At 41.9% G+C, this 20,141-nt stretch overlaps 1 long non-coding RNA gene across 3 annotated transcripts in view; it reads right to left on the bottom strand.

Annotated features, from left to right (window-relative positions):
* Nucleotides 1-885: 885 nt before the first annotated feature.
* LOC138260812 (uncharacterized) overlaps nt 886-20,141 on the bottom strand; it is a 40,426-nt gene continuing 21,170 nt past the window's right edge. The window contains exons 4-5 of one of the 3 annotated variants that reach the window (XR_011199006.1): nt 3,609-3,722; nt 886-1,530 (exon numbers count right to left, since the gene is read on the bottom strand). This is a non-coding gene — a long non-coding RNA (uncharacterized lncRNA). The remainder of the gene's footprint in view (nt 1,531-3,608; nt 3,723-20,141) is intronic. The other 2 variants (XR_011199005.1, XR_011199004.1) reach the window with 2 other exon arrangements.

The raw sequence follows: 20,141 nt of genomic DNA, 5'->3' as shown, positions 1-20,141 counted from the left end.
TCTTGTGTTGTGTAAGTGCTTAACCTTGTCCTGAGTACATTTTTCCTGACTGAAGGATTTTGTAAGATTAGCTTCAGTTGTTTTAATAAATACAATTCTAACTTCCTATTGCTCAGAAGAAGTTGACAACTGCAATATCAGGTCTTTCAGTAATGGTGGTTGTCTGGTCTCAGACTGATAAGTTATGATATAAATAAATAACCCACTAACTCAGTGTTTTCTTTTTAGTTGCCTGTGATGGATAATCCTTCTGACTAACCATACAGTTGGAATTCACATAGGAGGGATTGAGATCTTGTTTGTGATGTCTTTCCTGTTATCGTGGGAGACTGCTACTACTATCATCATCAGTGTAAGACTGCTCCTTGGAAAACCCTGCAATATTGTTTTGGAAGATTGAAAGAGGTAGCAACCATTGCTTCATCTATTCAGGTAAGAGAACTATGAAGTGAAGTGAAATAGTTAAGCAAGTAACTAACTTCTACTGAATATTACGATTTTTAGAATAGGTTGCTGTAGGTGACATAGACATAGGCATACCCCCTTAGTGATCAATAATAATTACAGAGTGTAGTTATTTTACCCGCCAAAAGGACACTCACTCTACACTGGGAAGCCCTGACTGCTCCACCACTGGCAGCATGGCAGGGAGCAGTACGTAAATGGGAAACAACAGAAGGTACTGCCCTCACCTATAAGAAAGCACAACATCTTCATAAATGCCCAATATCCCAAGAGCAGGACACTCTTCAGACACCATTCCTGCACCTCATGACTCCAGAAGATCTTTCCACATGAACTTATCATGCTGGAGACCTACCCCCACAAGCCAGCCTCCCTACTTCCTACACCTCGCTATATCCGTTACAAGAACCCCATCTCCTTCCCACTTGGCTAGTGCATATAACCCATCTCACAGCTTAACCTACCCTGTCATGCCTCTGCCAAGGAATTACTAACCACTCTTTCCTCCACTTTACCCGTTGGCCTGTTACCACTTGCCTGCTTGTCTTTCCCCCTCCCTTATCCTCAGATTCAGACTCTATCTTTTGGAACTCTGTCAGTTTGTGTTGTTACTTACGTTGACTAGTACTGCATTGTAGTGTACTGTTCACATCACATTCTTTTATCTCTTTAGTGTATCTAAGTTCACATGTAAACGTTAATAAAATCTTTTTGAAAGAACAGAGGGTAGTAGGAGAAGGGTATAGCTAACAATACAGCGGTAAAGATGTTCCACCTCTTGGAGAAGCAGCATCAGCAGAATAGGTGGCATTAGAAGCGGTCCAGGTAGGATGATGGGGCGGACAGCAGTGGTGGATCCTAGCTGTGTCAGTTCTGCCAATGGTGTGGCTGAAATGAGGGGCTGGCGGCTGGCTGGAGGTAATGAGGCTCGGGGAAGTGACAGATGCCTTTACCTCCTTCTCCTCCAGAGCCACCAACCGGCAATATTCTGCCTGGTTGCCTCCAGCTATTGCTGCCTCAGCTGGGCTTCTATCTCCTGCTGTGATGGTGGACCAACAGGAATAGCTATATCAAGAAGGAAAAGAACATAAAACATATAAATTGTTAATAAAGCTCAGTGCAAACACATGTTTATATAGCGGCACGGTAGCAGTACATTGCTGGTCTGCTAGGGCTATTGACATTTTCGAAGTGATTGATTAGTCACAGGGTCAAGTTTTCCTCACACATTCATCACATAAAAACACTGATTGGCTGCAAGGAATTAAGCCGTCAGAATACCACCAGATTAAAACTAATTGATTTGTTTTCTTTTAAATAATTTCCTAGTAAAAAAACTAAACAGACACTTTAGTGTAAAATGAAAAATGTATTACCTCTCATTAATGAGTAAGGCATTATGTAGCACAATTAACAGTATTTTTGTTGTGCAACAATAATGGAGGCATGATAGCGTTGGATACTACTTTGCTACTCTCTGCAGTCTACAGTTGGGCAGCTGTATGGAACAATTAATAATCTTATTTTACTTTCAATGGCCCTGCTCTCCTCCAACTGCCTTTCAAATGTACCCTGTCCCCAAGGAGGCACATTTGTAATAATAGTACTACTTTACATATATCATGTATAAAACGTGGATATCCTGTCTGCTGTAAGTAGTCAGTGGAAAAAAGAATGCACTGCATTACAGGGAAGGGAACGGGATACAGATTTTATTTTGCACATTAGTCACATAGTAACCCATCCACCAAACTCCAAATCAGGCACTTAGTCCCATTTTATTCCTTGGCCTTGCCCTCCACCACAAATTATTTTCAACAGATACCTTAGCTTGTCAGTAGGGAATGTTACTCTACTGGGGGGTTGCGTTAGAGGGATTGGGCCTGGTAGAGGTTTTGCTATGGAATTTTGGGGTGTCACTGATCATAATGTGCTAAGCGTTGGCTTAGTCAGTCGCTGTAGTTGATGAATGACGAAAGGGACACAATTTAGGAAAGAATTGATGGATTGATTTACCAGTAGGAGGTGACGGAGTGGACACTGGAAAACACTCCTTGTTTTTGATTTGTAATGCATTGAAAAGTTCATAATGCTGTATTAGCTGAAACAGACGCACACTGTACATCCAACACTGCAGTTCCAAATTGAACCATGCTGCAGTTAGGTCACTGGTGGCAAAATCACATGGGCAGGGAGGTGATAAACGATGACGGCCCGAGAGAGATATCTGCCTCATTCAACAAATACAGCATCCTTTATTTGTCAATGAGCAAGCAGTGTTACTTACCACTAACCACCCCTGAGACTCCCCCTTCAACCGCCTTCTGGGACGCAAGGGAGCTGCCATGGTTACCTGCCCGACACTTGTGGTGTATGCGGCCAGAAAACAAATTACACATTTTAAATGCTAGATTTGCCTCCTAAGTAATCATTATAATTTTTGAAAAAAGTACAACCACAATACCTCACAACAGTTCAATTAGCAGTATCTTCTATCAAAACTATTACTTTGGGAGGTTTCTTGGTTGACAATGTTAGAAAAGCCAGGTAGTCAAGCCAACCAAAAGCTTTTTGTAAGGGCAGAGCTATGATGACTTTGAGTCATTTAAGCTCAATGAAGGGGTGGAATCGTCAGAGAAAGACACATGGCCTTGGTTGGCCAATGCAATGGGATGTCATACTTTCTTGCCATGCTGCACTGTCTTGGAAACTGCTGGTGTACAGTACAAATTAATTTATAATACAACATTGGCGATGCCAAGGACTATGCCCACCCTCTCATTGACTGAGCATGAGCAAACCAACCTTCTCAACAAACATGCTTGGTAAATAATAGCTTATTTAGGCCTGCAATCTTTAACAGTACCAAAAATCTGTTCTTAGTCTTACAGTACCACAAAATATATAAGGGGAGAGGGAAACGTTACTAACAGAGCAGAAGAATGCTACAGAGTACAGACAGGACTAAGTCAGGTACAAAAGCATAAACTATAGAAACAAAGGATAATGCAGAGATAACAAAAATGTGTTAAACATTAGATAGAAGAGTTGACAAAAAATAAGAGTATAAAAAATAAATAAGGCAAAATTATTCTAATATCTGGGAGAGGTTTAAGTTAAGGAAATAATAATAATATCAGGACCTACTGGGGCCAGCAGAACCATTGGTTGCAGCGCTGGTAGTAGTGGTTACACCTGCTGCGGCACTGCTTGTGGGAGCCTCTTCACCCACCTGTGATGCCCTCTAGCCTTGGATGCTGATGTAAGAAATAAAAAATATAAAATAGATTAGTGGTACAGTTCATCTCCCAAAAAATATTTTGACAGACAGACTCAGTAGCATTGTACTTTTCTAAATCAGATTGCCTATAGTACTAGTATTTTTGAGTTGACCTATTCTTATTTTCCTAATCCTAAACTACTTTTTTGAACTACTAATGCATTGCAAATTTGCAATGAATGATCTTGCTTCTCATCCCCCCTTGATGGGCCCACTTAGTCTCCCTTTTCAATGCATAAACACTGCACTTCACTAACAGATTGGGGCTGTATGAGCTACATAATGAAAGGCACAGAGAACAGAATGCTAACTCACTGATATACTACCACTATCTTAGCAACAGGACAGAGGAGTCTGCATGACTTCTTAAATATTCAACCCATGCAAGCCCCGACGAGCATGAGTAGGTAGCGCAGAGCATCCTACTAGCTCAAGCTGGATCAGATATTATTTGTGGCGTAAGCTTAACTTACCCCTAAGTGTAAGCAGCATGCTATTTGAAAAAATATCAGCAGTTTTTAGAAAACAAAAAAGGAATAATTACTAATTGAACCCCACAACCTTGACACCCAGCAGACCGAACATGTACTGTTCCCTTGTCAATGAAATCTGCCCAGCAGTGCATTAACTGCTGTGTCCTGCGCTGCACCCCAGTGCTACGGCAGCTGCACCTGCGCACTCTCCCCCTCAGCAGCCGATGGTCCCACAGGGCTCACCCTTTCCCAGGCCTGACAACTGCTCCCAGCATGGAGAGGAGGGGACATTGCACAAAAAAACAAGCATGACCACTTCCTCTTCTGAAAAAAGCCTATGACAGCAAGCTGTGGGGCTTATTGCAGCTGCAATGGCACCACCACTTGCTTCCTGCTCAAATGTCGTGCTGGGTAAAAAATGAAGAAGAAAAATAAAACAGCAAAGCAGAAATAATGGAAGAACTAAAGGAAGTAGAACATAAAGAAGAAAGGGATAGCAAACATGCACAGAAAGACACACATTGATAAAAAAGGGAAATAAGGGGTGGATGAGTGGAATGCGGGAGGATTGGAAGGGATTAAAGTAGATTGAAAAAAGCAGGCCCAGCACCATGCACAGAGAGAGCAGAAAGTAGGTAAAACAAAATGCCCACACCCATGCAGACCACATAGTGCCATTTGCACTGATTTTTCAAAGAAGAACATGCTACTGGCCTGTAAAAGCAGTGCAAACAGGCAGACGAGCATTTGCAGAGTTGTGAGGAATCTTGCTGTATTTTTTTTTTATTCCGTGGAACAAAACTCCACAAATTCCATCCGCTCTATATCCTCGACTGACACATTCTGTTTCAACCATCCCAACATCCAAGCAGGTCTGAATTGAGTTTTGGGTTTCCTATACCTCAGCAGCTCAAAAAGTAAGACAATGGTTGATGACTGAGGCATTAACCTAGAGAATCACAACATGGTTTTAACTGCTTTATTCACAACACATCTGTTTGACAAAGTGCAAAGCCATTACTCCACCAAAACATGGTTGAACCCTCAACCAGACCATTGGTTTGGGTCTGACAGAGTGAGCTTCATCTCCAGAAATTCTTCCAAGTCAGATGATACAAATTGATTCCATTGTCAGAACCCAATTTGTCTGAGAAACCTTCTCCCATGCATACATCTTTATGAAAATTCAGCACTGATTTGGAATCCAGCTGCTCAAATCTATCCTCTGGCCAGTTGGAGTGACAATCAATGACTACCAAAGCATTAAATGAATGACAGGGGAGAGAATTGAATGCCCACTAACTTATTACCAAGTTTCAGTTTGTGGTGGGCAGAACTTGTGGAGTACTACTTATTCCGGGGAATTCCATAAAAATTCTGTGCGATCCAATGATTTCCACCTACCCTGCGATGTGAGGTTTTGCGTGTGCAGCATTTGGGGTTCTGTGTGTGCAGCATTTGGGGTTCTGTGTGTGCATAGACTTACGGTTCCATAACTAGAATATAGGGTTTCTGAATGGTGACGGACTATAATGCATTGTCTGTAACACTTCTAGCTGCGGCACCCGCAGTGGAGCTCAGCTGACACAAGGAAGGCAGCTTTACTGTGTCAATTCATTTTGCCATATTATATTGTTGCATGCCTCAGTGTCTAAATCCACTCAGTGCCCCTACACTGCATGTGCATCTACCTTTAATGCTTTCCGATCTAATACCCACAAACAAAGCTTGTCAATGGAAACATTTGTAATGACCTGAGATTGCTTAGGGAGGCAACTATGGTTCCTAAAAATCTTCAATTTGGCAAAGTACAAGGCTTATTTCATTTTGATGACTAAGGCTTTGAAACATTGCCTTTCCATCACTTAAGGGCGCGCGTCGGAGAAAGAGTAAAAAGAAAACACCAGACATATAACATTTGTGACTGAGGTGACAATTTTAAACTGGGTACATGAGGGAATATGTCAACAAATGCACATATATAGTAAAATGATACCACAAAAAAACGGTGCAGATGCCACTCATTACTAATATCCTATAACTCAATCTTTGGGTATAACAGTGCAGCACACATTTGAGGGTACATTACAGCTGCATACTTTGGACATCCTGCACATTGCATTACACCAACTTGCAAATGACACGTTAAGTATTGTAAACAACGTAGAGGGGATGTGCAATCAATGGATGGCTGAATGTGGTTATACATGTAAGAGTTTATTTAAAGTGTTCCACACCACCCACAGGTATGACGTAATCCTGGTAAAACTGCAATGCAGAAAACTAGAAGAGCACAAAGTGTACATGTACATGTACATTGGGGAGCGAGGGAGGAGGAGATATGTGGGTAAATATGCATGTAAAGAAAGGGTTTTCTTATTCCCTGATCTGGTTACTAACAATGTGTAAGTTAGGTATTCTAAAACCAGGGGACTGCAACATTTGTATGTTGAGAAACTGAAGATGACCATCATAGTCATTGCTCTAGCCTATGTGTTGTTCAGTTCCCCACTGGCCTTTGCACACTTGTGTACATGTGCAGCTACCCCTACTGCCCTTACTGTTTTTGCTGCCCTTACTGAAAACTTGCTGCAGACTTGGAGTCCCTGTGAAAGAATGAAAATAGAATTCAAACACTCTAGTCAGAGGACGGTGCTTCAAGATTAAAGTAAATGGGGTTCATGCCTCCTTCAATCGCAGCCGAGTTTCCTTCTACTTCATTCTTTTGGGCACCTCCACTGTTCTCACACACTGACGGGAGCTGCAAGGGTGCAGTGATGGTAACATGCGTCCCTTTGCTAGCTTTTAGGGTTGCACTTGCAACAGAGAAACTGGGAGTATAGAACAATAATAGGGGTGAGGAAGGCTAAGCAAAGTTTTTTGCAGTGGCCACGCACACTAAGCGGTAAGAGTGAGATGTGTACACTAAGTAGTAAGAGGGAAATTTAGGATGGTGCAGAGAGGCATGGGTAGCAGCTCGGTAAACGCTGTGGGTGGGCACTGTAACACAAAGAGGCAGCCCAGTTAGTCGCCGATGTGGTCTGTTTCACAGCACATCAGCTGACTTGGCTATATAGTCTTCATGTGACCTGCAGACCAGGAAGTGTATTTGGCAATCCAATTACTTCCGTCTTTGAACACAGGTCCAATAAACAACTAGACTGCTAACTCTGCATTTTAGCCTCCATGTTTCAGGACAAAACAGACTAATAGGTTGTGGGCAGTAAACTTCACCACGAGTGCAAAATTCTGCAAACTCTGCCGGCAGAGTGGAGTATATTGGCCACTCTTAGTTTTACCAATGGCCCAGTGAACTAGAGGTGGGTTAGATGTTTTCAAGTTTTTTTCACTTGTTTGACATACAACACAACCTTTAATCAGCAGATCAACCTCCCTTTCCATCTGTGCCACCAGAATGCAGAACACACCCTACGTTTGGTGAATGTGTCTCCCAAATGGCCTTCATGTACACTTTCTAGTATCACCATTATGAGTCTATTGGGAGGGATCAATCCGTCAAGTCTCCTAATTAACCCATCCTCCAGAGACATTCTTTCAGAAAGCTTACTAAATAGCTAGATATTAGTATTAATGGTTTTCTCCTTACGCTAGCCCTCCTTTATATATTTGGATACTAAGTTTAGAACAACAGCTTCACTAGTGGTAGCTGTGTGGTCTCACCCAGTCTGGTTCCTGCTGAATGACTAGGCCACACACGGACCTGTAAATCACATGTATTTTATTCCTCTGCATGTACCAGTGAACTCCCAAATTCTAAAGCAAACTTTTATTCATTCTATACTAGCGATTATGCCATACACTGATACAGAGTCCTTGGGGAGCCAGAAAGGTTCCATTCTAAATCATGCATGACACTACATCTCAACCTCTGGAAAGTGAAAAATTGCTAATTTGTCATGACACAGACACAAATATCTATATATATCTATATATAACCATGTGCAATTACATTTCTTCAATTAATCTTCTTAGAGCTTTGATCTGTCGACCCGATCTGGTCACTGGAAGTTGTAAATGGTTGTCTTCAATGTCAGGAATTGCCAATTCATAGTAAAGAATCAGCAATAATCATTGAGTTTTCAAACTCAGTCTATCGTTTACCATTTGGAGTTGAAGACTGATGAAACACTGGCCTGAAGTGAGAAGAGTCTCTGATAAGGGACTTCCCAGGTTGGTGGGCAGTCACCATGTGTCCTTTGTTAGACACTACTTGAAAATGTTCAGCATCGTAAGGAGCATCAGATTTTTTTTTCCATAGCTGCTCAGCGATCACCAAATCTCCTAATTGGATGAGAGACCTTTCACATCTTGCTTCTTGTCTGCATACATTTTCATTTTCTGTTTTTGAACCAAGTCCCTCGTATGAATCAGGTTTTCATTTGTATCTCTCTCTGAGGTCCACTAGGGTATCTTGGTGGCTATTACTCTCCTAAACATGGAAGTTTTCAGGACTTTCACTGTGGTCGAGTCGAATGTCAAATGATAAGCTCACACAGTACACTTTAGGATTGTTTTTAGACTGAACTTCTCAAGACTTGCACTATGCACTGCTTTCTTTACCTTACTCATAAAACGCTCAAAAATTCCATTGGTATGTGGCCACAAGAGTGTAACTTTATAATGCTTTACATTCAGATGCTCCAGAAATTCTTTGAATTTTTGCTGTTGAAGGGTAGACCATTGTCAGACTTCACAATGGTTGGCAAATCCCTTGTTGCAAATATGCCATCATGCTTTTCGATTACTCACTCAAGGGTTGTGGATGAGAGTTCTTCGACCAATAGAAAACGTGAAGAATTATCTGTTATTACAATTCATTGATGTCCATTGTCAAGTGGACCAAAAAAATTGATGGCTATTCTCTCCCAGGTATGTTTAGGGAGTTGTGACATGTTAAAGTATGTTGAGTGACTTTGATTAATAGGCAATTGTATATGTGAAAAGCCTTGAGTTTCTTTTCAATTCTTTCATCTAGGTATGGAAACCAAACTCTGTCTCAGAGAGCTGTCTTTGTAGCAACAATACCACAATGTCTTTCATGAGCCACTTCAATCTCCATTTATTGCAGACTCTCTGGACTCAGGATCCTCAATCCCCACAGAATAACTCCTTCCTGACTTACGGAAAACTCATCTTTGACATTCTTGTACTTTTGGTATTCACCATTACAGAGCGGTTGAATGTATTTGTTCTACGACTGATTTGTAGTTATGTCTATATAATAAAGCAGTTGGTGTACTTGACTTGACAATGAAATTGATGCAGGCCCCAGCTGCTTTGGATGGAGTGCCATGGCCTTGACTTGCCACTCTTGAAAAGTAATCAGCAGGATTTTGATCCTTTGTTGGCTGATGCACATTTGTATATTCATATTCTTGCAATTGAAATTCCCATTGTTCAATTTGAGGGGGGATACTGGCTTTTGGATTGCGGAAGATAGTCAGCAAGGCTTGATGATCAGTCACCAGTGTAAAAGGCTTTCCATAGAGAAATACATGGAAATATTCGCAAGCCCATACTACAGTACTACAGCCAAACTTTCCATTTCAGGCAGTGAATAAAAACGTTTTTATTTAAGTTAAACTTCTACTAGAATAGGCCACAATATGTCATCTTGCATTTGGGCATTCACTATGCTGTGCAAGTATAATGGCTAAGTCAACGGGGACTAGCATCAACCACAATTTCAGTGAGGAGGTTTGGATAGAAGTACCCAATTTCTGTAGCATTCTCTATGGCACATCTGATTTTCTTGAAACTCATTTCACATTCCTGTGACCATTTAAAGGAAACAGTTGATGATTAACTCTCATAATGGTGCACTGACAGTGGCAAAGTCCTTTATGTATTGTGAACCATAGCTGGTTATTCCAAGAAAATAATGTATCATTAAAACATCTTGTGGGGGGGTTCAGCATTTGTTATAGCTTGTACATTTGCAGGATTGGGTGTCATGCCCTCATCAGAAAATATATGGCCAGAGAATTTCAATTTTGTTTCATTTAACTCACACGTGTCTTCGTTTACAGTCATGCTGCTGTCCTGGAGTAATTGACATACTTGTGTGAGGGCTCTATAGTGCTCCTCCGGTGTAGCTCCCAAAATCAGTATGTCATCACTATAGTTAAATGCATTCACAACAGGTTGTATGATGCGCCATATGATGTCTTGGAAAAGTTCTGCAGCCAATGACGCACCAAAACTAGGGGCCTGATTTAGATATCGGTGACTGAGTTACTCCATCACAATGGTGATAGATAATCTGTCCACCAATTTCTAAATCCCATTATATCCTATGGAATTTAGATATTGGCGGATGGGATATCTGCTACTGTTGTGGTGGAGTAACTTGTTTGCCAGTATCTAAATCAGGCCCCGTTTCTCTTGTATCTAAAAAAACAACATGTTTTGCAAAGGTTATAATATACTTGCAGTTTTCTGCTAATTCTAACTGATGATAACCTTTATTCAAATCAAGTCGAGAGAAGATCTTGGCACCACTCAATATGTAATCAGGTTAGCAATGTGCGGACTTGGATATTGCTCTCGTTCAATCACTTTATTAGCCTGGCGCATCTCAACGCATATGCTCAAACCTCCTTCATGGTCCTTTTTATGCACTACCACAATGGGAGAAACCCATGACATTAGACCAGTGTAATTTTCAATGATGTCATGCTTAAGTAATGATTCATATTATTTATTTTTCAACAGCTTCTTGTAAATGAAAAGCACCTTGTCTATGTTTCTGAGCAAGAGGATGGACATCATCATTAATATGCAGTTTTACTTTCATAATCTTTATCTTTCCTAAAACATGAAAAGTTGAAACGGATTAACTTACTATTCATGTTGTAATTCACTGAAATCAGTCCTATGTCAGCAGCCATGGTGAAAAAGAGCAAGCAGGCACTCACCGCTATGCCTTGAAGTACATGAATCAGTGCTTGTACTTTTGTTTATGTTTTACTTTCGCCATGAATTAACCTTTAATCTTTAATCAATCAGGAATTTGTAAAGCGCACTACTCACCCATGAGGGTCTCAAGGCGTTGAGGAGGGGGAGAGGAGGAGGGGGGAGGTGCTGCTACTGCTCAAACAGCCAGGTCTTGAGAAGTTTCCTGAAGGTAAAGAGTTCTTTGGTCTGGTGCAGGTGGGTGGAAAGAGTGTTCCACATTTTGGGAGAGAGGTGCGAGAATGATCTACCACCAGTTGTAGTTCTGTGGATGTGTGGGATGGTTGTGAGGGCGAGGTCAGCGGAGCAGAGTTGCCGGGTCAGGGTGTAGAAGGAGAGCCGTCTTTTGAGGTATTCTGGTCCGGTGTTGTGCAGTGCTTTGTGAGCGTGGATGAGGAGTTTGAAGGGGATTCTCTTATTGACTGGGAGCCAGAGCAGGTTTCTCAGGTGGTCTGTGATGTGGCAGTGACGGGGATATCCATTTTGAGGCGTGCGGAGGTGTTCTGGATGCATTGCAGCCTCTTCTGGAGTTTGCCCGTGGCGCCTGCATAGAGGACATTGCCGTAATACAGTTTGATGCTTACGAGGGTTGGGTGACTCTTCTTCTGGTTTCTGTGGGTATCCATTTGTAGATCTTTCGGAGCATGCGAAGGGTGTTGAAGCAGGAGGAGGAGATGGTGTTAACTTGCTGGTTCATGGATAATGAGGAGTCCAAGATGAATCCTAAGTTGCGTGCGTGGTCCGTGGGAGTAGGAGCAGCTCCGAGAATGGTACGCCACCTTTATAGTTGTCCATTCAGGCCAAGTGCTTACTTTGGTCTTTGACAGTGTGATCCACGGTAACAGAGACTGTTCTTTGTATTTTTCTTCAGCATCATATTTATCAAAGCACCTCTCAATAATAAATGGTATTGAACATTTATTTATTTTAAGCGTAATCCTTGGATAGTGTTTGTATGATTTTGTTATTTTAACATGTTAACTTTTCTTTGGATGACCTCACAGGCAACCAGTCCAACATCTGCACAATTTTCTGAGGTAAGCATTGACATGGCACAATCACTTTCTTTACTGTCACTTATTATTGGGTCTAACTAATGTTTGAGGATGATTTAGACTTTGATCAACTTTGTTTAGTGTCTACTTGCCTCAACTGATGTTTCCGCTTTGCCCTGTGGGCACATGTCAAACATTGCTTCTGGAACATTTTTGCAGCCATTTTGTCTTTGCGCCATGACGCACTTACTTTGTCTTCACTCTGCAAATCATGACAAAACAGCTCTCTTTACCACAACCTTTGCATAGCTGACCCATGGTGGGAGGCTTTGTTAGCGCACCTGGTCCTTAGTAAGTAAACTTACAAGGGAACACGTATAGGTCAATTAATCTTTTGGTTCACGTGGATTATCCTAGCTATGAAGTGATCGATGACCATCAATAATCAATACACAAATCAATAACCATTAAGAAAAACATTAATCATCAGTGAATAGAGTCAACATTTCATGAATTACCACAACTCAATTATACTTTTTATCAGTTTTATTTCCCTATTAGTTACAATACTAATTCATGAGGTTAATCCAAACTTTATTCAATCAACTTCAGTATTAATTCATTAATGACCACCAATAACATAGGCTAATCAGAACTTGAGAAAACATGCATTCTCATGCCTCAACATAAGCCAATAATGATGAATATGTTAACATGAGTAGCAGAGTTCAGAAAATAAGCCCATCAATCACTTGTCACCATATATGTCAGCGTCTCAGAATAGGAACTTTACTTAGCCCTGATTAGAATTAGCATGTGGGACTTCATGCGAAAACAATTTAGAACATGAATTTGGAAAAACATCTAGCTAGGAGAAAAACTATAAAACAGCGCAGTTGGTGCCTAGAAAGAAAAGGCACAATAGTTAATCAGTCACATTGTCATAGCTACCTATCCACGATGTGGATCAGCAACAAAGTATGTGTTCTTTTTTGTTGCTGTGGCCATGCCTCCTTCCTGGTTGTCGTTTGAGCATTATGGCTGGCGGACATTTTGTGTAGGCAGTTAGTGTACTTTAGGCCTGCATGTGTTTCATCTTTGTTGTGGTGGCCATGCCTCCTTGTTGGTTGTTATTTGACCATATTGCTGGCGGTTATTTTCTGTAGGCAGCCCGTGTGCTTTAGGCCTGCATGTGTTGGTGGCCTTGCCTGCTTGTTGGTTGTTTTTGACCACATGACTGGTGGTCATTTTGCATGCTGTTTATTCAGGCCTATTGTGTCAGTGATGCTTATTACTAAATGTATTCTATGCACAGTTATTTATATACTTTTTGTTGCATTTTACACTTCCACCACTCCTTGCCACCCAAATGCCTGTGGTTTTTCATGCTAGTCCCCTGTCCCTAGTACATTAGCAATTACAATCTTTTTAAAAACATGTTTATATTTTTCTTCTATTATTTTTCACAACATTTATTTCATTTTATTTTATAATATCAGTTTATTAATACTACTACTAACACTACTAATAATATATATTTTTTCTATACATGTTTTCTTGCTTTTCGATTTTTTCTTTGCATAAATTCATTTAAAAAAAAATAAAAATTCCCATTAGCCCCATGTCTGCCATAGGCGCATATTTGCACTACATTTCATAACATTACATTATTCAAGGATTATTATTATTCCATTTTTGACCAGAACATCTCTAAGTGCTACATGCCAACTTGATGCAGACAGATAAAGGTAACAGTTACATTCTGTATGTTGTAGTTGTTGCTGTTTCTTATCCTTCATGACTTACTTGCTAACGAAAGTTGATGTTGGTGTTTGTTTTCAGAAAGGATACACTGTACTTCATAATTATATATACGTTTATTTAAGTAACCATTCTATGATATTGTTTATTTTCCACTACTAATGCAACTGCAACAACAATGGCACATTTCAGTGATCCTTCTTGCATGTTTGTTTTTAGGTGCACAAAGAGAAAGAAACATCACCCACAGTAGGGCCAAACAGAAGGCCTGTACTCGATGTGATGCGTGACCACACTCACAAGACCACACAGACAACTCTTAAGCTGCTGAAGCTAAGTGCTACTGCCAACTTACAGCTTCAAGATGGCCTAAAGAAAGCTGCTACCAAGAAAGCAGCCAGTGATAAGAAGGAGATTCCCACCACTGGTATATCGCCCCAGACCTTTTGTGGGCCAAGAAATGTGCCTGTCATACCAACCTCTGGGGAGCAAGCTGGGAACACCACTCCCGCATCAGCAGCCCCATTCCAAAGTAGGCCCAAGCCCATGTCTGGCACATAGGCATTTGATCTAATCACAGGAACGCCGATGAGCAGTAATGTTGAATTGGACTTGTCTCTTTCTCAAAGTAGTACTTAATTGTTGCTGGAAACTCAGACCAGTGAACAACAGCCGCAGGCACCAATAGCAGTTCTTTTCAAAGTAGGAGCACATCAGGATGTTGAGCTTCATGCAGAGGAAGCCGAAGAAGCCCCTTTTTCACAAGACCCACTGTCTTCCAGATCTCCACCATCTTCTTCCTCAATACCCCCTTCCGATAATCTAGGCTTCACTTGGATGCCATCTCAGTCGGAGACATACCAGGAGAGGCAAGGAGTGAAAAGAAAGGTTCCTGAAAGCCTTAGAGTAATGGATGAAAGAAGAGGAGGATGACAAGATTGACGATGAGCCAGTCATTATCGATGCTAGCCCAGCCCCAGAGGCGTCAAACATTACCCCACTTCTTCAGACATTGGCAGTGGCACCAATGTTAGAAAGTTGACCTCCTCAGTTTGGGATTACTTTACGATCAGTGAAGAGGAGCCAAAAATTGCCATATGCTCCATATGCCAAGCAAGTGTTAGTCAGGGTAAGCTTGGTACAAACTATGGTACCAGAGGCCAAACAACCCATTTGAGAAAACACCACACAATCAGCTGGGAGGCACACCTTAGCGGACAAAAGGAAAAGCCTGCAAGTGGTGTTGGTGAAGGTGTTAAAAGCATGGAATCTAATCTGATCATGGTGGAAGGTGAAGAAGAAGGTGACCTTTTTGGTACAGAAATCAGCCCTGTCCCCAGCAGTGCAGTAGTATTGTCACCCACATCAGCAACATTGCAATGGCGCAGAAAAACAGAGTCAGGTCGAAACACCAAGGCAAGAACCTACTGTGGCTGCCCCCCAAGACACACATTGAGCCTACCTCCACTTTCTAAGTCACCTGCATCAGTCGTACCAACAACAAAATCCAGGCTACTATTAATGTTATAGAGACCCCTTCCCTTTTGCGAATGGGTTACCACCAGTGTGACTGCGAATTGCTTTGCGACCGCATTCACGGTCACAAAGCAATTTAGCATCACGATTCGAGTCGCAAATAGGAAGGGGACACCCATTCATATTTGCGAGTCGCATTCACAATTTGCGATGAGCATTTTGCATGGCGCAAACTGCGATTTTCGCAGTTTGCACCATGCAAAATGCTTCCTACATCTGGCCCTAGATCTCTTTTGTGGGGGTTACAGACATGCTATTTGCAGGTGTTGACACAGCTGAAATTTTTGATGGTGCTCGGAAGCATGCAACAGAAGCTACCTTTGCCATGGAGAAATCCCACACAGCTGCAAACATCTTGGATGACTTTAACAACAAGGTCTTTTAATGGATGTGCCCCAGAGGGCTTAACATTTGATTAGTTGCCATGGAAAATGGCAGTAACGTAGTTAAGGCCATGTCAGATGTTGGCTATTTCAGGGTCCTGTGTTTGGCGCACTGCATAAACATCATTGTACAGGACCTCCTCAAAAAAGAACCTCAAGTCAGTAACTTACTGTCCACATGCAGAGGAATCTGTACTCATTTTAGCCATTCATTTAAAGCCTGCAAGCTGTTGAGGATTATCCAGTGTGATAATAGAATGCCAGTTAAAGCCCTTATAGAGGTGGTGCCAACACTTTTGAGTTCTACTTTTACATGTTATAACATTTGTTTGAGCAGTACAGACCGATCAATGAACAGGTCATGCAAAGAGGGGGTGCAACTGTGAAAGGCATGATCATTGAGATGGATCAATGCGGCCTGGTCAAATGCCTGACAGAGATGCTGCTACCCTTTGAAATTTTCACACAGGAATTCAGGAAGGAGGACTGTACCATAGATCAAAATATCCCTCTAATGCATATGCTGCAGAAACAGCTAAAGGAGGTGTCTGAAAGGTACGCAGGTGTGGATGAAAAAACAGATGTGCTGGAGTTGGAAGAGAGGTTAATCCTTCGCTTGTCTGTTAATACAAGGCTTCAAAGAGACATTGGCCCACACTATAACACTGGCGGTAAGTGCCGCCTACTGCCGCAGCGACGGCCGCCAAAAGACCGTCGCCGGGGCTATCATCTGTCTGCCATATGACCACAGCTGGATTTCTGGCACAAGACGGGTGGAAATCCGGCTGTGGCCATGCTGGTGGGCGGTGTTAAGGTGGCATTGCTACCACCAGCAGCACCACACCAGTAGACCGCCGCCAGCCGTGTTATGACAAATAATACAGCCTGGTGGTGTTCTGCTGGCAGGCGTGGCTGGCGGTAGAAGGGCCCCGTCCTTTCCCCTTCAGGAAGACCCCTAGATGCAGGTAAGTTGGGTTTCCGACAGGGATGGGAGGTGTTGGTGTGTGTGTGTTGGGGTGTATGCATGAATGTGTGAATGTTTGCATGAATGCGAATGAGTGTGTAGTGTTGTTTGCAAGTGTGTGTACATATGTGAGAATGCATGAATGAATAGAAATGTGAATGTGTGTCTGCGTGTACGTTTGAATGTGTGTACCGATGTGTGTGTGAATGAATGGATGCATGCATGGATTAATGCATGTATGCCTGTGTGAGTGAGTGAGTGTGTGAATGTGTGGTGCGGAAGCATGGATGTAGGGGGTGTGGGGCTTGTCTGGGGAATATTAGTGGGGTGGGTGAGCCTCCTACCAGTGACAGGGAAGGAATGGTTTTCATGGCATTACGAATTGTTATCTCCAGCCCAGAGGCTGCTACCACAATGGCGGTCGGTGTGGAAGCCAACCCGCCAATGTCATAATGTGGCGGTATGTTCCCCCAACCTGTTGATGGTACTACCACCACATTTACACCGACCGCCGGGGTCATAATGACCCTCAATGTGTCATCCAAACATTACATCTGTGCCACAATTCTTGACCCATGGTATAAACAATTACTGGCCACTTTCCTTACTTTTTCTGATGAGCATGTTTCAACCTACAAAACATGGATTGTTGAGGAAGCCAGAGACCTAGAAAAAGAACAGCCCAAAATTAGAGGCCCACTCACATGCAGAAATTCTGGGGTGCAGCCTACAACTTCCATAGAGCCTGCAGGGAGTGCTGTTGGCTCACAGCAGTCAAAATTGACACCATCAAAAACAACAGAAGCAGCAGCCAGAAAATCTGTATTTGACTGGTTTCTAAAAGAAGGGGTTAAGTCTACTGTAGTGGTATAGGCAACAGAGCTTGAGCAAGGTAGAGCACCAATGACTATTGAGCGGATGGTCCAGGCCTACCTGGGTGACCCAATGGAAGTCTATCTGGATCAAAATCCATTGGTGTATTAGTATGGGAAGAGACACCAATGGACAGTGCTCAGCAGGCTGGCAATAAGTATCTGGCATGCCCTGTAGCCAGAGTGTCTCCTAAGTGTGTGTTCAGTGCAGCTGGTGCAGTTGTGACAGTGAGAAGGACCAGTCTCTCACCCCAAAATGTCGAGAGATTGATCATGATCAAAATGAATCAACACTTTATACCAGCAAATTACAGCTTACCTGAAGTATAACAGTAGGTGGATGAGGATAATGATTGGTCGGACTCAGGTCATGGTAATGAGTTAGCTGACCAACTTCTGGGTGAAACACCTGAGTTTGAGGACACACTCTACTTCTCTGACTAGACCTGGTGCACCATAGACCTTTCTACTTTCTATTATGAACAGTTTGAGAAAAAAATACCTAGCTGTGGGAACCTCATTAGTGTATATTGTTTGTTTCTGTCTAAATGATTAATGAACTGCAGCTGTTTTATGCAGATGTATGGCCGGATTGTAGTTGGACCAGTGTGCATTGAAGAAGCCCACCAAAATCACTTCCAGGAGATTTGAGAGACAATGCCTCCCTCCATTCAGTGTTTATCCTTTCTTTTGTCACCTAGCGGGACTGCTCCAGATTTTGATTTACAACTTACTATCTAATGTGTGTTTTGTTACCTGAACCAAAGAGAATCAGCAATATGCCACTATGCTTGATTTGAACAGGTAATTAATGCTATATATGCCTCAAAGACTGATATGAGGGATACATGTTTCAATGTTGAGAATTGAGATGGTTGGTATGAATCATCATGTCTAGTGGTGGAGTGGATGTTTTGTTTAAATATACTACACTGGCTTGTGTCATTATTGATTTACAATGTTGGTAGCATAACTGGTGATATTTTTCTTCCTGAGGGTGATGTTTCTCCCTTTCTTTTTTCACACTTACCAAAATTTGTTTGCTGGAGTTTTTACACTGCTTTGTTTTCTGTTGCTTTGTTTTCAGGTTTATATTTGTCAAAGAAGACCTGACCAGTCCATTTAGCTAACAAATAAAAATCCAGTCCAGAAAATACAAAATACTCAATGTTTCTCTTGTGAAACAGTTACAGGTTGCTTTATCTCATTTGGGTCCTGACTGAGACGGTGAATCTCAACAGCAGCAGCTGGTATGCACTGGAATAGGACGTAAAACAATCTTTAAGCAGAGTCTGGGCTTGAGTAAAATGGAAGGAATCAGAGCATGATTTGACAAATTAAACAACTGCCAGAAGAAGAACATTGCCAACTTCATGGAAATCAACAGGGGTGATGTGAGGAGGAGTCTAAGAAGCCCACTCCAATCTGTGGACTGGTAGTGAGAGGTGCATCAGTTTCTTGATTTGGGAAATGCAATGCTGCAGTGTGTGTCATCTGGCTGGCACGAACCTGAATCTATGTAGTTGGGTGGGGGGCCTGTTGGAGGAAACTGGAGGAGACAGACATGTGAGGGATGATAATAATGTCATATTATGCAGTGCTGTAGGCTAAATGTTATGGTGAGCATTATAGTTGTGAGTTCGATAATCCTGATACATGCTGCTGACCCCTGTCTGTGATTGTTGCTGGATGATTGCAAAGGTCTTTTCTCTTGCTCTGCCACCTCTAAGTCTTCTTGGTACACTACTCCTCATGAAGCTTACCTTCCATTCCAGCCTTCCTTCTACAATGATAATCATGTCTTTTTTAGAAGCAACCTCAAGTCAGTGTGTAGGATCTACATTTTAGTACACCTAGGTGGAGTGGGACTTTGTTCCTGATATCTTCACTGTTAGGGCGCTAGCATGCTATTGTTACACTACCATGGTACCTTGAGAAACCATGCAGCCCTCGCTTTAACCATTCAGGTAAGATAATTATGAAGCATTGTTGTACCTTTAGTTTAGGCAATATAATTGGCATTGGAAAATATCTCCACCCCACTTTTGTTGGTCAAGTTTTGAAGAGTGCACTGCAGGGACCAGAAAAGCATTGGGACAAGTTTTCCTTACTGCATAAATAATTCTTATACACTATCAGAAGATCTGTAAAACGTGCTGCGCTAAAAGGAATACACTATCAGTAGATTTAGGAAACACGCTGAATAAAGGCAGCAGTGTGAAGTAAAACATCCCAGAAAAAAGATTTTAGGCACAAAGAACTGTACATAACAATTTATTTAAAACATGTCCCTAACAAAAATAATAATAAATAAATACACACCCCTTCCACCCACAACTTCCCCAACACTATCCCCAAACAATTGTCCCTTTCCCCAAAGAATGTCCAAATCAAAAATAATATCATATGTCCAATTGTCCATGGCAAAAAAAGTCGC

Source organism: Pleurodeles waltl, chromosome 10 (genome assembly GCF_031143425.1).
Source record: "Pleurodeles waltl isolate 20211129_DDA chromosome 10, aPleWal1.hap1.20221129, whole genome shotgun sequence".
Classification (NCBI taxonomy): domain Eukaryota; kingdom Metazoa; phylum Chordata; class Amphibia; order Caudata; family Salamandridae; genus Pleurodeles; species Pleurodeles waltl.
The sequence above is the reverse complement of the archived record's forward strand: the minus strand, read 5'-3'. Positions and strand labels throughout refer to the sequence as shown.